At 45.8% G+C, this 16,859-nt stretch overlaps 1 protein-coding gene across 1 annotated transcript in view; it reads right to left on the bottom strand.

Moving 5' to 3' along the window:
• LOC146208540 (potassium voltage-gated channel protein Shaw-like) overlaps positions 1-16,859 on the bottom strand; it is a 273,057-nt gene that overhangs the window by 152,141 nt on the left and 104,057 nt on the right. Inside the window, exon 2 of the mRNA XM_084594614.1 lies at positions 16,538-16,603. The gene's annotated coding sequence lies outside the window, so the exon portion shown is untranslated. The remainder of the gene's footprint in view (positions 1-16,537; positions 16,604-16,859) is intronic.

Genomic DNA, 16,859 nt, shown 5'->3' with positions numbered 1-16,859 from the left:
GGAGGCCATGTTCCTAAGTCGAGAAATTAGGGAATTACATTGATGTGCTGGCTCTGTCCCCGCTGTAAGATGTAAACATTTCGGCAGTCTTGCGCTGCGTAAAATCCGTGCAATTGCGTTTTGCGGTTTTAGATTGTGTTACGAGTTAAAATGCTCCAAGTGATTGTTGAGGGCATTCAGGGAAGCCACTCTGGTGAACACGAACGAAAGCGTTCGATATCCGAGCCGTCTTAAAGAAGTCTGTCTTACTAAAGACACCGCTTAAGTCTGTACTTAGCTCGGAATTTATTGTGCAAGCCGGCCCAGGTGTTTGCCGAAAACTCCGTTGCAACATTCACAGCTTTCGCTCTATCGCTAAGTTCAAGCCATGCTTAGACCCCCCCCCCCCCCCCCCCCCATTTTGTTTTGTTATTTTGGTTATATTCGTGTTGGGTATCAAAGTTCGATTCTCTAAGGTTCAAACTTTACTTTGCTCTAACATTGTGATTAAAAGATCTGCTGAGGTGCATAGAAGGTTCACCTCGCTTACAATTCTTATTTTACATCTTTGACTTCTAGCAGTGGCCGTTGTTTTGGCCCGAATGCGGAACGTGGTTTACAATTAAGATGTTTCTGTAATAGGCTTGGCGTAGGATACCAGAGTAACTTTAACAAGAAAGTTTCCATTAAGTTTTTTTTTTTTTTTTTGTTGCACGCGCTATGCGTTAGAAACAGAGGCATACATTGTGAAAGGTTCTTTCTTTCTTTCTTTTTCTTGCTTTTAATACCACAGCAGTTTATAAGTATACAGAAACATTCACTGCATGACAAAAGATGGAAAAGCTGCAAAAGTATTATATCAGATTTTAAAATTCGGGACTAATATAGGGCAAAAAGTCAATGAAAGTAACATAAACTTTCCTTGTCGCTTGTTTCGAAGAAATGCGCAATGTAGTATTATTAAAAGGAAACACGCAAGCAGCAAGTACAATGACCGAACGAGCTTCTTTTCAGCATTTTTTAAAGAGTACTTCACATGCTTCATGAAAGAGTTTGTTTCGGTTAATTAGCTCACCTATTGTATCGTACTCTATTACTACCTCTAGAAGCTGCATTGATGCACCTCTCAGGATCTCTTGCCATTTTGCCACTCGGCCGGCCGGTAGCTCTGACAAGACTGGTTTTCCACACGTTCTTAAGCCATGCAAGTGCCTGTACCTTATCCTCGCCGCGGTTTCGATTGGCTCTCGACCTCGCTGATTGCCGCCGCTTCGGCACCCAGTGCACGCAATCACTGCTCTAGCAATCCGGCTACAAGGTTTTTATTTCTATTTTTTTTTTTGTAGCGAAAGCTACGCTAGGCTAGTAGAAATGAGGTTTGCCGAGCCAACATAGGCCACTACTGCGCATGCGCCAAAATCATGGCAACCAGCTATGCCGTTCCATAGGTGTTTCGGCGCTGCGCTGCGCCGGTCTGCACCGCTGCGCTGACTCGTGACGTCACGTGCCTCATTATGCATCCTCACTGCGCATGCGCAACTCGCTCGCCGGTGCCCTCCGCTGCGCCCAGTCTCCTTAATCGCGCCCGACTCCGTGTGATCAGGTGACTAACTGCGCAAATGAACATGCATATAAGCCAGATCGTGTGAGTTTGCTCATAGCCTCCTCTATGGCTTTCTAGTTGGAGGTGACATGGAGTAAGAAGCGGGCGGTGAGTGCGCGTACAGTGTGCGGCATCTTCGGAGACTACGAAAAGCTGCGCCGGATGACCCAGAAACCATTCCTTGGAATGAGTACGCCGGACAGCGTACAAATGAAACGCAAAAGGCTAAGCGTGCGTACGAGACGTCGAAAGACGTCTCGCAAAGTGGCGGCGTCAAAACGCGGTGCGACAGAGACGCCGAGCCGAACTTTTGCTATGTATATCCTGGCCTAGCTGAGCTAAGCCGCCGCTGAATTTTTTTTTCTTCCCTGCTGAAGGCAAAGAAATGGTGTGACCTACGCCAGTTGCATGAACTGCCGCTGTGTTACGGTGGGAAGGCACCTATCATGGTGACATCTGTGCACATCGTAACCGCGCTACAAATCATTTAATGATTGCTTGAGCGTATCTAAACTCTTCACACTACAACTAGGTCACCTGGTTCTGAAAACGACTTCTGCAGCTGGCGGAGAGGAAGTGTGTTCACGTCATACCACGTGATGCGCTGTGGAGAGGCGCAGCTGCGCACTCTCGCCGAGCTTCCTCGTCGTGATACCAGGTGACTAGGAGAGGAGCATGACATCTGATTAGGTGGTACTTGCTCGCTCAGTCTCGCCATGGATGAGTTGTTCACCGGCCTGAGCGCGACAAAGCTCTGGCGCATGCTCTAGGCTGCGTCAAATAGCCCCGAAGATGTAACTCATCGAAAAGAAGCAATCAAGAATGACAACACTAAGGACGGGTCACAAAACACTGTTCGCGGGTCACAAAACAGGTCACCGATAGCAAAGAGACGGACGAATCCAAAATTGATATATATATATATATATATATATATATATATATATATATATATATATATATATAACAATTGTGCGACGCTCCCACAGCTTGGTTTAACAGGGATAAACTTCCGCAGTTTTTTTTTTTTTTTTCATGGCTGTACTATTTCGAGGACAAGCTTCGAGTCTACAAATACAAAAGGCACCCCCAAAAAATATGATCAATAAAAACCATAGGGCTTAAGCTCCACCTTTAAGGATATGACATGATAACGTAGGCTATGTACCAGCACATATATAAAGCCCCGCTTTAACGAAGCCGTATGAACGTGCCTACGCAAGGGACCTGGCAGGCTGAATCTGATATGACCCTCCCATATGAAAGGAGAAACCCGAGCTGTCATCTCCTGCAAAACTGAACGTCAGACAACCCTACGTCTAGTCAGTGCACGACCATGTCAGCTACCGCCTTCCAGCCATTCTCGGAATTCTTCGCTCACAACATCAACGCTGACGCTGGCCGCCGACGTCAAATTGTTTTTTAACGCAGGGCCTTTTAACGCTGTCTTTTTATAAGTTTACCGTATTTAGGTAATTAGCGGACTAATTAAAGCATTCTGCGTTTACGTGGACCTTTCAATATCCCTCCGTATCCCTCAATACAACCCAGGGCTAAAATAATTCTAGAGAAAGTTCTCTCTTGATAAAAATTTGGGCACCTTAAGGAAACAACACCGGTATATATATATCTTTTTTTGTGGTCCGCCGAATTCCGGAAAGCGGCCTGGGGAAAGGAACTGCCCCCGCCTTTAAGAGGCTTTAAGGTTGTCACTCGCTCGAGCAAGAAGAGGCACTTGCTTATCCTGGCGATCGATGTTTACTTATCGGTCTTTCTTTGTGGGATTAAGTTTTTCTCTGACGGTGCCAGTGCTGCCTTTTGGGGCGTACGATTACTTTTCTCCGCCTTAAAAGGAGGAACCCACTTGCTCGTCACATCTCGCTACTTATTGTCCTGGCATCGAACGTAGGCTTCGGCTGTTCTCGGAGCTTTCATTCCTCTTTTCTTCCCGCTCTGTTTCCCTCTTCAAACATGGCCGCGTTGAGTTTGTGTTGTTGTTCGTTGTGCTTGCAGCGCAGTTGCCTGTTAATCGAAAGACAAACACCGGACTCCGAAAGCTGTCGGCGTCGGAGTAGCGCTGTCTGGAAACGAATTGAACGGAAATAGATTAAATCGTAACGAGCCCGATAAAAGCGGCTCAGAACTGCAGTCCGGCTTTTTGAACAAGTGGACCTGCACTTCTTAAGCCTACCGTGCAAACGCTCAGAGACTCTGTTAAGCGTGTGGGCTTCCCAGGTTTGATTTAGAGCCTCCTATTTTGAAACTGTGCGAGGTCGGTGAGTTTAGTTTCTAGAAAGGAAGTAAAGATCGATGTCTCGAAATTTCTATTCCGATTGATTTTTTTTTTTTCAATTTATAAGTCGATTGTACCGCGACTTGTCTTTCCGATTAAAATCATTAAAGCCAATTTATTTTGTTTTTGTCTTCAGCCTTGACTTCTAGTGTACTTTAGCCCGCGCAGAACGCGCACTGCAGCTTTTGAGCACACAGAAAAATCGAAGAGCAAGCTACATAACTTCTCAGAAATCTGTTTTCTTTTCTGAGTTCCACTTTGTATTTCGTAACTGTCAGCTTGCCAAGCTGTTTATTTAAGCAGCACCGCGTTCGCTTTCTTCTTTTATGGCCAGCTTTTTCCAAAGTGTGCCAAGTGTCAAAAATTATTTTCTGAGAATTTGTTCAACAATGCACAATATACGATCCTTCCACTTGCATCACCCACTAAAATATCCTTTTAACTATGCTACCACCGGACATCAAGTGTTCCCAATTCTATATGCGCGGACTATTTTGCCTAGTAGTTTAAACAGTTTGCCTTACTTTTATTCACTCACTTATCTCCATCCTCTGACACCGCAGAGCCTTTTTTCGAAGATTGTTTATTCTTGTCTCCCAGTGGCTTCTGAAAAAATTGAGATAACGACAGGATAAAATAAAAATTGGAGACTGCACTTGAGGCAATGAAATTATCGTCTTGGAAACTTGAAAACTAACCGGAACCAAACAAATGTCTTCCCTAGAAATTTAGGGAGATAGAAGGTGGGGGAAGAAGGGGGAGAAGGGGGGGGGGGGGGGGGGGGGGCTTCATTCATGCTTCGGAGCTGGAGAGTATAGTATCGAAGATTATCGAGGTCGTCTGCAGTTCGTCTAACTAGAACTCTGCAGTGCTGCCCAATATGTCCAAGTCCGCCAACCAGCGGTCAATCTCGTAAAGTGCGTCATGAGGTGTAGATTTTGCTGCTTCCTTGGTGGTTAGCTAATTTGACATTCGGGCTGTATATTCCTGACAGGGCAACCAATGGCGGCTCGCCAAGCTCCATTTGCCATTAGGTGCGGACAATTTCAAGAATCCCGCCGCATGATTTGCTAGAAACCTCTGCTGGCTTCCACAACGCAGCACAGTTTTAACAAGTTGGCGTACATGGTCTCTCGCACGCGGAGAAGGGAGGAGACCAAAAACCAGGCGGTCGGTTTCTTATCGTTGCCCCCGTCTGGAGAGCATAATGGGAATCTGCACTTGCCTTGACGCAGCTCTGTGCCTTTTCTATTTTCTTTTATCATTTTCCTCCCTGACGAAAATTGAAAGCAACGCGGTTTTTATCCCGGAATGAAAAAAGGTAGAAAACCAAACGGAAACATACGAGTTCCCATTATTCTTTGGATAAACGGTAAATGAAAAACAATAGAAACATGAAAGAGACTCGTCCTCTTCCAGATAGTTGGCCGGCGATGAACAAAGTGTAATGGAGGAAGAGAAAAAAAAATTATGACGGGAGACAAGGAAAGCGAGGGCCTCATCAAAATTGGTTGCCACGGGCTTTTTCAGGTGGATGGAGGAGAAGAACCCGAGCTAAATTTGACCGACGGGGCTTGAAAACTCGAGAGAGAAAAGAATAAGAATGGATTAACAATTAGTGCTTACGAGAAATGGCCAGAAACAATGAAAACAAAAAAGCCCATCGAGGGAAAATTTCAATCTTCTAGTGAACGTTCATCGACTGCTTTATTAGCGACTCTCAGCATGACATACACTTGTTGAAAGACACTTTGGAAAGAAATAAAGACTAAATATTTATGAAGAAAATAAATAAATTTGAATCGAGAAGTATGACAGGAAGCTGACAAGAAAAACAGTTAGAGGAACTACAGAAGGGAGCGAAGAGAGCGAATCAAAGAAAGAAGATCGAACAATGTAGAAGAAGAAGAACGAATGAAGGAAGATGAAGACGATTTCTTCTTCTGAGAGGAATGGAAAGATAAGGACAAAATCAATATCCACGAGTACGCAACTAAATATTTGAAAATTTTTTTAGGTGCGTGCTGCCAAGGATGTTTGAAGGTCAAAATAACCAAGGCATTGAAGAGCATTATCCGCGATAATTGTGTGGAATTTGTTGTTGATCTTTAATTTAACATACCTCGTTGGCATTGTAACAACGATGAGTTAAAAGAGGAGAGCAGAGCGGGTCGGGGAAAATGTGCGAGATAGTTATATCGTTGATGAAATCCTGTAAGGCTAGATAACCGATGGTCTTTCAGATAATCACGGAGTGCAGGCGTAGCAGAGCAAGACACAGTGACATGAACAGATGAGCGGATGAGTTTGGGATGTCTGTAGCGATTAGATGGCCGCAGGTGGCAAGGGACAGGTTTAACTTGAGAGGTACACGGGAGAGGCCGGGCATGATTGTCTGTGCCAGGTGGTAGCTGGCACGTGACATGGCCGGGCACTGCAATGTCACGCGACCACGTGACGTGTCGATTTGTCAGGAGCTGCTAGCTCGAGCTTCTCAGTTGAGATAGTGAAGGTGAAAGGAACCAATCCCTCCAGGATGCTTGCAATCCGAGCGAGACATGCTCTAGTCCTAGGCGCCTTATACATAGGCACGTTCATACGTCTTGGTCAAGTGGGGCTTTATAGCGATGTCGGGTAGTCCTTCACGTAATGTGGTCACTTACGAATATATACAATTGAGTATGCGGGGACAATAAAGGCATACAACCAAGCGGCACAAACCATCAACCCAATATTGGTATTGCATTGGCAATACACCGGCCCTGCGCTGGACCGGATATTGCCAACACAATACCAATATTGGGTGAACGGTTTGTGTTGCCTGCATATTAAGAGAATAGAAATTAAACGAGCGGCTAAATACATGTACGCGAACGAGGGTCCTCAAGGGGATCCATGGACAGCAGCTGTCAAAACTGTCGCATCGTATCCTCAAAAGCGCAGCTTAAGGCCTCTCCTCCCACCTCCTCTCTTTAATCCTTTAAAGTGACTCAATATTAACCGCCTTTAAATTGGCTGCTCCAATGAATCAGTATGTAGTGGTACTTACGGGAAGGCATGTGAAGTAACTATTTGGAAGCCTATTGCAAAGACAAATACGGGCAGTTAAACTGAATTTGTCTTCAGCAGATTTCTCCGTCGACGTTTGGGATGCTGAGAGTAGTCCGGGAACAGAATCGCTGTCAAAGCACTGACACACAGACTAGTTGTGAAGACATCACGACACAGTGCAGTAGCTTCGCGATACCGCTCTTATTCACGGCGTCTATCCACCGCATGACTGTGAACGAAAGCCGTCTTGCTGGTACATCGCACTATATCGGGGTCAGCCCGAGCTCGGTCTTGGCACCACGGGATCGGCTTGCCGGAATTGTTATCGTAGGCGATCTGCCGTTGCTGCCGCTACGTGGGGTATTAGATTACCCGGCTGCAGCCCGACCACCAATATTAGATTTGCCCTGAAGGGACACTGAATCTTACCGCAAACGATGCACTGCTGCAGCTAGCACTCGCAGCTCCACTCCACTCCAGGCTTATCTTCAGGCAACGTCAGCGTAGCCATCTTTGCTCTCACATCTGCTTTCTCATCCTGATTACGAATACGAAGTGTGCTTTATGTATGGACATTCTTAAGGATGTCTACTTTGGAAGATAGTGCTGTGCCCACTGACTGATGTGTTAATGAGACGTAACTTCGCCGTAGGAACTTTGACCGATGAGGAAGTATTTACAGCAAAATTAAATACCGAAATGTTTACGACCAAAAATTCGCCGTGAAATGAGGCATTCATGGGAAATCATTGCCGTATGATTGAAGGTAAGAAAGAAAGAGAAAGCGGAGGGGGGAGGGCGGAAGTAAGGCAGGAAGGGAAAGAGGTAGATGGAGGGAGGGAGGAAGAAAGAAGGAAATAAAAAAATGAAAGTAAAGAAGAATAGAACTCGGATACAATTACGTCCATTTCTCGTTCGCTACTTTAGGAACCCCTCAATAAATAAATAAATAAATAAATAAATAAATAAATAAATAAATAAATAAATAAATAAATAAATAAATAAATAAATAAATAAATAAATAAATAAATAAATAAATAAATAAATAAATAAATAAATAAATAAATAAATGCATACAAAGTTTGTTTGGTTTATATGGTTTATCTTCCCAAAGGTAGTCAGGCTATGAAAACGCCATGGTGGGGAGCTCCGGATGATTTCGACCACCTGGGGTTCTTTTACGTGCACTGACATCACGCAGTACACGGGCGCCTTGTTTTCCGCCTCCATAGAAAAGCGGCCACTGCGGAAATGCGCAAGTAGACCTAGGATAGCAACGCGAATGCTCTTTGCTTTCATGCGTTTTCATTTACATCCAGACTGCAATAATTTCAGACGGTACTTGGATTCTCATAAACCTTAGTAGCTCTCACTTGACACGGCGAAACTCGGACGGTTTATAAGCGAGCCATTTTCTTTTTATCTTCTTCCGCTGTATCACCACCAGCTTCCTGTAGCAGTGCTAATTTATTCGACAGCGTCCAGCGGCCGCCGATCCGAAACGCCAATTAATGGGGATGTGACTTCGTACGCGAAGAAAAAGTCATCTCTGAATCCAGGAACCTAACTTTCCAGCCACGGCAAGAGAGGATCGCCGCTTAACGCGGGGAGAGTTTGAAGGGAGACACCATGTTATATTATGCAGATTAGGGTCCTGGAATAATCAAGCCAGCTCAGAGAGCGGCAATCCTCCCCAGTCGCACGAGGAAAAGAGCCACATGTAGTGCTGGAGGATGAGAGTAGGAAAGGGAAGAGGAGGGAGGAGGGTGCGTAGCAGGAAACGAGAGAATGTGGTCGCGTAAGGAGCACTTTGCAACCTCAAAGCAGACACGTAAACTCCATGCTGCAAGATAAAGAAAAAGCGCAGCGTAGAGTTTAAAAAAAGAAAAATAACGCGTGTTTCAGTGAACCTAATGAACGCGCTAGGGAAAACAAAGGCGACATATCAAACAAGAAAACGAACGAAAGGCAGAGATGATGGGGATAGAATGGAGAAGAGGGAGTGAGTTTAGGGAAAGCGGGAGGGTTTAGACGGTGCAGAATGACAACGGAGTGCGAGGGAAGCAAAGCAAATACGCCGCCGCCGCCGCCGCTCCCAGCTCCTTTGCATTTGCACTCGCAACACGGGCGTAATTAGGAAGCATTAATCAGCCCGGCGAACACCGCGTGAGTGCTGAGCGAGGCCCTGCGCCTTTTGTTTGCGAAACGCGGCGAGGGCGGCCGGCGCGTTCGGTTCAAGGCTGCGAGAATTTTTATCCCTCTTCTTCCTTTTTTTTTTTGTTGTTTTTGTATTCATCTTTCTACTTGTCCGCTCCGTTGCTCCTGTCATTCGCTTAGATTTACGCCGTTACTTTTCATTAGACGCTTGAACAAAAGGAAGTCCAATGCACGCAGAGCAGGATGAGGGGGTTGAAATCACTGGAGACGGCGGAAAGCGATGAAGAAAAGAGTGAGGACCGAATGACATGCGACGTTGAGGCGAGGCTGAAGGGGACGTCGAAAAGTGCAGTTGCCGTTTTGTTTTTCATTGTCGTTTGTTTACAGTGCTGTTCGAGGTCGTCTCGTACATTTTGCGGCGCCGCTGCAAGGCGGCTAATTATTGGAAAGAAGGGGAAAATATGCAAGGCGAAGAGAATAGGAGCGCTGGGAATCGCCATCAGTGTAAAAATTATATAAAAATATATGGCAATGTAGATGGAAAGGCGAGGAGCAAGTGTATCGAAGAGCCCATAAATTAGGCAATTACTGGAAAAGCGACACGAGAAAATGAAACAAAGAGAACAAAGCATTATTTTCTTGAGGGATCAACGGGAAAAAAGAAAAACTGCGAAGCAAATAAAGCCCTGCCGTGTTCAGTCCAAAGGCCTCCTCGGTAGCTTTTAACGCAGGGCGCGGTAGTTTGTGAGGACCCGTGGCAAAAGGAAGGGAAGGCACTGCACGCTAAAAACAAAGGGTCACAAAAGTTGGAGGGAGTGCAAAATGAGAGCGTGAGGGAGGAGAAGCGTGCTTGCGCTCTAGGTTCTCGTAAAGTGCCGAAAAACAGGGGTGGTGGCTGCTTGTTATCGGCGTCGCCGGTCGGACGCTTCGGGCGGAACCGGAAATGAGGACTCGGAACCAGAAGCCCTTTGTTTGAACGACGCAAGCCGGGCTTTTTGTTGCCTCGTCTGGGTGCGTACTTCCCCGAGGTTCCAGGTTCCTTTGGAGCGGGGCCAGTGCTGCTGTTCGCTGCATTTGCGGCCGACCGGAGTTTGTCATTGTCTCATCGGCACAAATGACGTCCTCCACGAGACTTGTCGTCTGAGAGCGGTGGATTCTTCATTGAACGCTGTATTGGTGGAAATAAAAAAAAAGCAAAAAAGAAACAACGACTCCTTGGAACTGAGTCTAGATTTTTCTTGTCCGCGAGAGAGTGGACATTCGAAAACGTAGCTCGTCCTGGAGTCGATTGTAGACAGCTGGGCGCCATCCTTGCTGAATACTGCATCTGGATATTTAATGACACTACTGTACTCTCGCGCGGTCGGACTTCAGTTTCATAGGTGCTCCTTCGATCGACATGTGGCTGCTAGTCAAAAGACAGCCTTGTCGCGCGCCTGTAGGTGAAGTATACGAAGCTTGTCTCCGGAGACTTCCGGGTGGGGATACACGGATATGAATTAAATACGTCAGATCGGCGGATGTTATAAAGAAGGCGGAGCGCGAGGGACTCTATAGCTGCGCACTATGAGTAAAATTCTGGTTTCAAATGAGAAGCACTCTTAGGGACAGAGATTACGACTTTCGGCATAATGAATGAAATGTTGCTCTGGTCACAGCAAAACGCAAATACGAAGTTTCCAGTCGAGACGATCGCACCGAGCTCCGGAGTAATAATATAAGGCACGAGGCGATGACGTGAGAATGGGGCGCGGGTACGTGTGACAAAGTGGCAATGTGACAATGTTGGCTTCAGTGTGCCCGGCCAAAAACGTGCCGCAAAGAAGAGCATAATTTGGAGAAACGGGCTATTAATGTGAAATTACTTCTTGGCTTACTTGTCACGAGAGCTTATAACTGAACGTGTGCGCAAACTGCCATTTAAAGAAAGACAAAACAAAAAAACAAACAAACAAACAAACAATCGTTTACCCCGGGCAGAATCGAACCACCACCCTTCTGTTTTTCAGCCGAGCGCGCAAACGCACCTACATCGTAATTTTTTTTTCTTTATTTTGTCCCCTACATCGCCTTTTTTTTTTTTTTTCAGACATAGTATTTATTACACGTGGCTATGTACAGAAATGGTTATGTTATGTACATCGTCCTCGTGAGAACGATTTCGTAATTCTGCTTATGTAGCGTAAGGCGCCGAGGAAAAGCAAACTGCTACTGTGGAGCGAGTCCCCCGCCAACCAGCAGCAAGCTGTCCGCCTGGCGGCTGAAGCCGCGAAGAAACACTTTCACTTCGCCTGTCTTTAGTCGCGGAGGCCCCGGCCTCCGTCCCATAGGCCTGCGTGCCGGGGGCGGGGAGTAGGGGGCCTCCTACATCGGTGGAAAAATAAAGTTCATAACAACAACAACAAAAGCATAACAGTAAGTAAGAAAAAAAAATTGTAAAAGCATTTCCTGAGTAAAGGTTATATAGGACAACGGATGCATGAAAAATGCAAAACAAATCAAAGACAACGAATCCTTCGTTACACAGAAGCGTGTTGCGATGTACGGGATTGACACAAACCACTACAGCACAACCATAACGTGTGGCCTTCTGCAGGGAGCAGTGAACAAGAATAGAGTCTCGCACAGCCTTGATTTGTAGCGCTAAACAGGTTAGAAAAGGCAAACGTATCAAGTAACAAACGTTCAGCAACGTAATCGGCAGCATTAAGAGAAGTGCATTCGCATTAGAGAACCTAAGCAGACTTATGTGTACCTCTGGAATTTTTTTCTCATTTTCTTATAACTTTGTTGTTTTGTTTTGAGTTATAAATAACGACTTCCTCGTCCACATTTTTAGACCTAATTGAACACAGCGTCGAAGGCATTATTGTCATCCGCCTAACGCAGCCGTATGGCTACAGAAATCTATGCAGCTTCATCAGAAACGGCTTAATTAAAAAATTTGTCCTGGAGCGAGGTTGGAACCCGGGACCACCACCTGTGCAGGGCAGTCTTTATCAACTGATCTAACCAAGAAAGTTTTTTTTTTTTTCAGACATGAATAATAATTACACATGTTTATGTACAGAAAGGGATATGTACACATAATATTTGCACAGCACTCAGTCGTTGCTGAGATGCAGCATCGTCATTGAAAAGTGAGCGAAAATGGCAGTAAAGGTAAACACCGTGTCAACAGCAGAGGCCAGTCTGAATAAATGTCCTTTTCCTCATAAGTGCCTCCTAGCTGGAGCACCACCAGAATAAATGAATTCAACGTGAAACATGAAGTTCAACCCTGTGATACACCATGCGTGTCTTCCACAAGCTATGAAGTTCAAAAAGAAAAATTATGTCATAGGGTTCGTAGTCAGATTGAGTAACTGCAAGGTATCGCCCACTGTACGAATTTAGAACAAAGATTGTAGGGCGAGCGAATTGATCAATAGCTCGAAGTGGGATATGTGTTAATCCAAATCAAGGGGCACCCCCTAGGTTTACTATTACTTAAACAGTAGTACCAGTAGACCTTTGTAGATTATACTCAACGTTGTGGGAATCCACTAAACTTTCTATTGACGGGCATTATTTATTTGACTCTCCGCTAAACAACAACAATCATAAGCCATTCAGTGCGGCATGTACATTTTGGGCGAAAACAGCTTAGAAGTGTTTTACAGAGAAGAGAGTAGGGAACCGGAAAAAAGCCGGATCCACAAATCTAGCTGCACAAAGAACACGAACAAGACGTACACATCTGGATGGTTGCTCAGTGGCCGCTGAAGCGATATTGTCAGATATAATTTGATGATATGGGCATTCGGGGCCATAAACAGCGCTATGTCATTATAACGTCACTGTAACGTCATTGTAACGCCATTTTAACGTCATTGCAAATGCTCAGAATAGCAGTCCGGTGCTCACAATGGCCATCCTACCGCTTAACAATTTACAGCTTTTCCGAGGCCCTATAAATTATGCGAAGTAAAGAAACGTTGTTGCCGTGGGGTGCAATTCCTTCTCAGCAAGACATATTTTAGTGATTTAACTGCTCTCTCTCTCTCTTTCTTTTTCGGGTTAGTCCATTTGGCGATTTCCTCTTTACCGGGCTGGAAGGAAGTGAATTCGGGCACGATACGTTTAGAGCAGTAGTAGGCTGCTGTGAAAGAGCAACATATTGGAAATCGCTCAGTAAGGTCAGGTAGATTCACGAGCTTGAAAAATGCAGAGTTAAGCCGAGGCTTAAATGGACTCGATAATGGGCTGTTTCTGGGTTCTTTTAGTTAGAATGTGGCTAGGGAAAGCCGATAAAAAAAAAAAAACAAGCAAACAGATATGCGCTTGTGCAGCTTCCATTTAGTCTAGTTCTTGCTGACTCGCGACCGTCCTGCTCTTACAACCGACCGAGCCGTAGTCATTGGGCCATTGGAAAGTGGAATCAGGGGTCTTCTTATTGAATAAATTCGTAATCAGAAATGTGTTGATCTTTTTCAGGTTATATTACAAGATCGACATGCAAAAGGAAGCCCCATAGTCAACGACTTCTACCGAGGTGAGTCCATTTCGTGTGTCGCGATGTGGATGTGCAAGAACACATTTGAGACACCGCAGGCATATGAAGGATCAAACGAAGTCTCTATAGTGGCGATGATGGTGGATTGCCATGATTTTTCTTTATTAATGCACAAAAAGAGACCGTTGTGTATTTTAAAGATGATTGAATCATGCAACCAACGATGCATTTTCGTTGCGCTTTTCTATTCCCCATTTCTTCTCGCCCTCTAGATCGCCGAAGAGCTTTCGTCACACTGAAGTGGCGCACACTCGTTCGTTATAGTTTTTACACTCGCGCCCGTTCATTTCCAGGTAAACACTCTCTCTTCAGCCCGTGTCCCTTGCTATACGCCCGACGGAGCACGGGCGTTTTGTTATCAAAGGGCACGCTGCATGCTTGCCCAGCAGTCGTCAGCGCCGCACTTCCCCTCTCCTTCCTCTCTCTGCGCCTCCTCATTAGAGTCGTGGTACTATTCTGCTGCGCATCGCAGAAGACAGGGTTGGTACGCAGAAAGAGAGAGACAGGGGGATGGAGATGGGGGATGGAAGATGCTGCGCGTGATTCGCTCCGCCGCCTCCATCCGCCCTTTTGACACACTTCTACCCCCTGCCACCTAAGAGTGTTGATGGAAGGCCGACAACGTCATTTCCACGCTCCGAGGACCGTGTTCGTTTGCGCTCCACTTGTCGGCGAAGATTTAGGTACGCAGTGCGCGGGGTCTGCTTGAGTAAGACTGCCGTCGCTGGCGATGCGCGCGCCGCCAAGTTGGGAGTGGAAGGGAAGACTCTTCGCTCAGGCCGAGGAGGACAACGCTAAGTTTAAGCGGTGAGCAATTATGCCGTAGGGTGCGTTTTTTTTATGCATTTTTAGTTTGTATATTGGACTGAACACATTTCGGCGCAATACTCCTTATTTATTCACACTGTAACCTCCCCCTCCCCTTCCCCCCCTCGCCGCTTCCCTCTTTCACCAAGCACGAATACTTCAGCAAGCAAACATCGGGAAAGGCAAAACGAAAGCTACGTTTTCTTTCGAAATTAAACTACGATGGCACACTGTCGTCCTCATAAGCCTTTAAATATTGGCGAGCCTTCTTTTGGGACCGTCGAAAGTCGCGCTTCTTCTCCATCCACCTTTCCAAATATTATCCTTCAAGGATATTATTTTGCAGGATGTTTGATTGAGAAATGCGGGCAGCTTCCTCAGGGAGTGAGCTTGGAAGAAGCTCCGCTAACCCCGCTGCGCCCAACCAGTTTCGAACATGTCAGCCTGCAAAGGTGGTTCAAGATTCAGTTGAGATTGATGATGAGATGTTAATGATCAAGTGATGTCGATAAGATGATGGGTTCATTTCAGTCGTTCAGTCATGTCCGACTCTTCGTGACCCTATGGACCATGTCACGCCACGCTTTCCGGTCTCTCACTATCTTCCTAACATCACATAACTTCATCTGCAGTGCCTCGAGGATACCATCTAACCATTGCGTTCGCTGCCTACCTCTTCTCCGGTGGCCCTCAACCTTTCCCAACATCAAATCTTTCTCCAGCGACTCCTCTGTTCTCATCAGATGACCAAAGTAGCTGAGCTTTAACTTTAGAATTTGACCCTCAGGGTCAAATTCTAAAGCAGTCAAGGTTTATGGTCGACAATATCGACTGATTTGATTTTCTGGCAGTCCAAGGAACTCTCAAGAGTCTTCGCCAGCACCACAATTCAAACGCGTCAATTCTTCGGCGGTCAGCCTTTTTCACAGTCCAACTCTCGCATCCATACATCACAACTGGAAAGACCATAGCACGAGTTATACGGATCTTGGTTGGCAGACTAATGTCTCTGCTCTTTACTAGGCGGTCAAGGCTAGCCATGGCTCTCTTTCCCAGAAGCAGGCGTCTCCAATTTCATGGCTGCAGTCTCCTTCCGAGGTAATCTTGGAGCCCAAGAAGAGAAAATCTGTCACAGCTTCCACTTCTTGTCCATTGATGATCCAGGACTTGATAGGGCAAGACACCATGATCTTTGTCTTTTTAATGTTCAGTTTAAGCCCAAACGTCTCACTCTCTTCTTGTACGCGCATCAGAAGTCTCTTGAGTTCCACTTCACTTTCTGCCATTAAAGTGGTATCATCCGCATATCTAAGGTTGTTGATGCGTTTTCCAGCAATCTTCACTCCAGCTGAAGACTCGTCCAGACTGGCCTTCCTAATGATGCACTCTGCATATAGGTTAAATAGGCAGGACGACAGTATGCAGCCTTGCCTCACTCCTTTCTCAATCGGAAACCAATCAGTAAGACCATGCCCAGTTCTGACTGTGGCCTCTTGTCCTTCATACAGGTTCCTGAGGAGACAGATGAGGTGAATTGGAACTCCCATCTCTTGGAGAGCTTGCCACAATCTGCTGTGATCTACGCAGTCAAACGCTTTCGCATAATCAATAAAGCAGAAGTAGATGGGTTTCTGGAACTCTCTTGCTTTTTCCATGATCCAGCGAAGATTAGCAATTTGGTCTCTAGTTCCTCTGGCCTTGCGAAACCCAGCTTGCACGTCCGGAAGCTCCCGATCCACATACTGCTGCAGCCTACCTTGGAGGATTTTCAACATCACCTTGCTAGCATGCGAAATAAGCGCGATCGTGCGGTAGTTGGAACAATCTTTTTCACTGCCTTTCTTTGGAATGGGGATGTAAACTGACCTCCTCCAATCCTGTGGCCACTGCAGGGTTGTCCAAATCTTCTGACGTAATGTATGCAGAATTTTAACAGCGTCATGGTTGAGGTTTTGAAGCAACTCAGCTGGAATGCCATCAATGTTATAAGATGATGCCCCTTAGATCCTTAACTTTCATTAGCAGAACAATCAATATTTCTACGTTTGAAATGCTAGCGATGCTTTCATTCACAGCCAGGAATTGTACTTACCTGCAGGCGCGGGGCGGTCGGTGTCCAAACGTGAAGATGTGGGAGCCTGCACCGCCGCCGAAAGCGCTAGAAAAAAAAAAGGCAAGAAAAATAATGTTAGAGAGCAAGCACAGCACAGCGCATGAGCAGCTGCGAATATCACGGGTTGACATTGTCACTGCTGACCAAATGCTATCATGGGGCGATCCCCAAATTTCAAATCTGGCGTTTCGAACATACCATATCTGGGCCTAAATCAGATCAGATATGATGATATATAAAGGCGAAAGCCTTTATAGGCTCATGGAACGAAATCCCCTGGGCGAGATTTGTGCGCGAGATC

Source organism: Amblyomma maculatum, chromosome 1 (genome assembly GCF_055883805.1).
Source record: "Amblyomma maculatum isolate TAMU_Amacu chromosome 1, ASM5588380v1, whole genome shotgun sequence".
In the NCBI taxonomy this organism is placed as follows: Eukaryota; Metazoa; Arthropoda; class Arachnida; order Ixodida; family Ixodidae; genus Amblyomma; species Amblyomma maculatum.
Note: the sequence above shows the minus strand (reverse complement) of the source record. Positions and strands in the feature narration are given on the sequence as shown.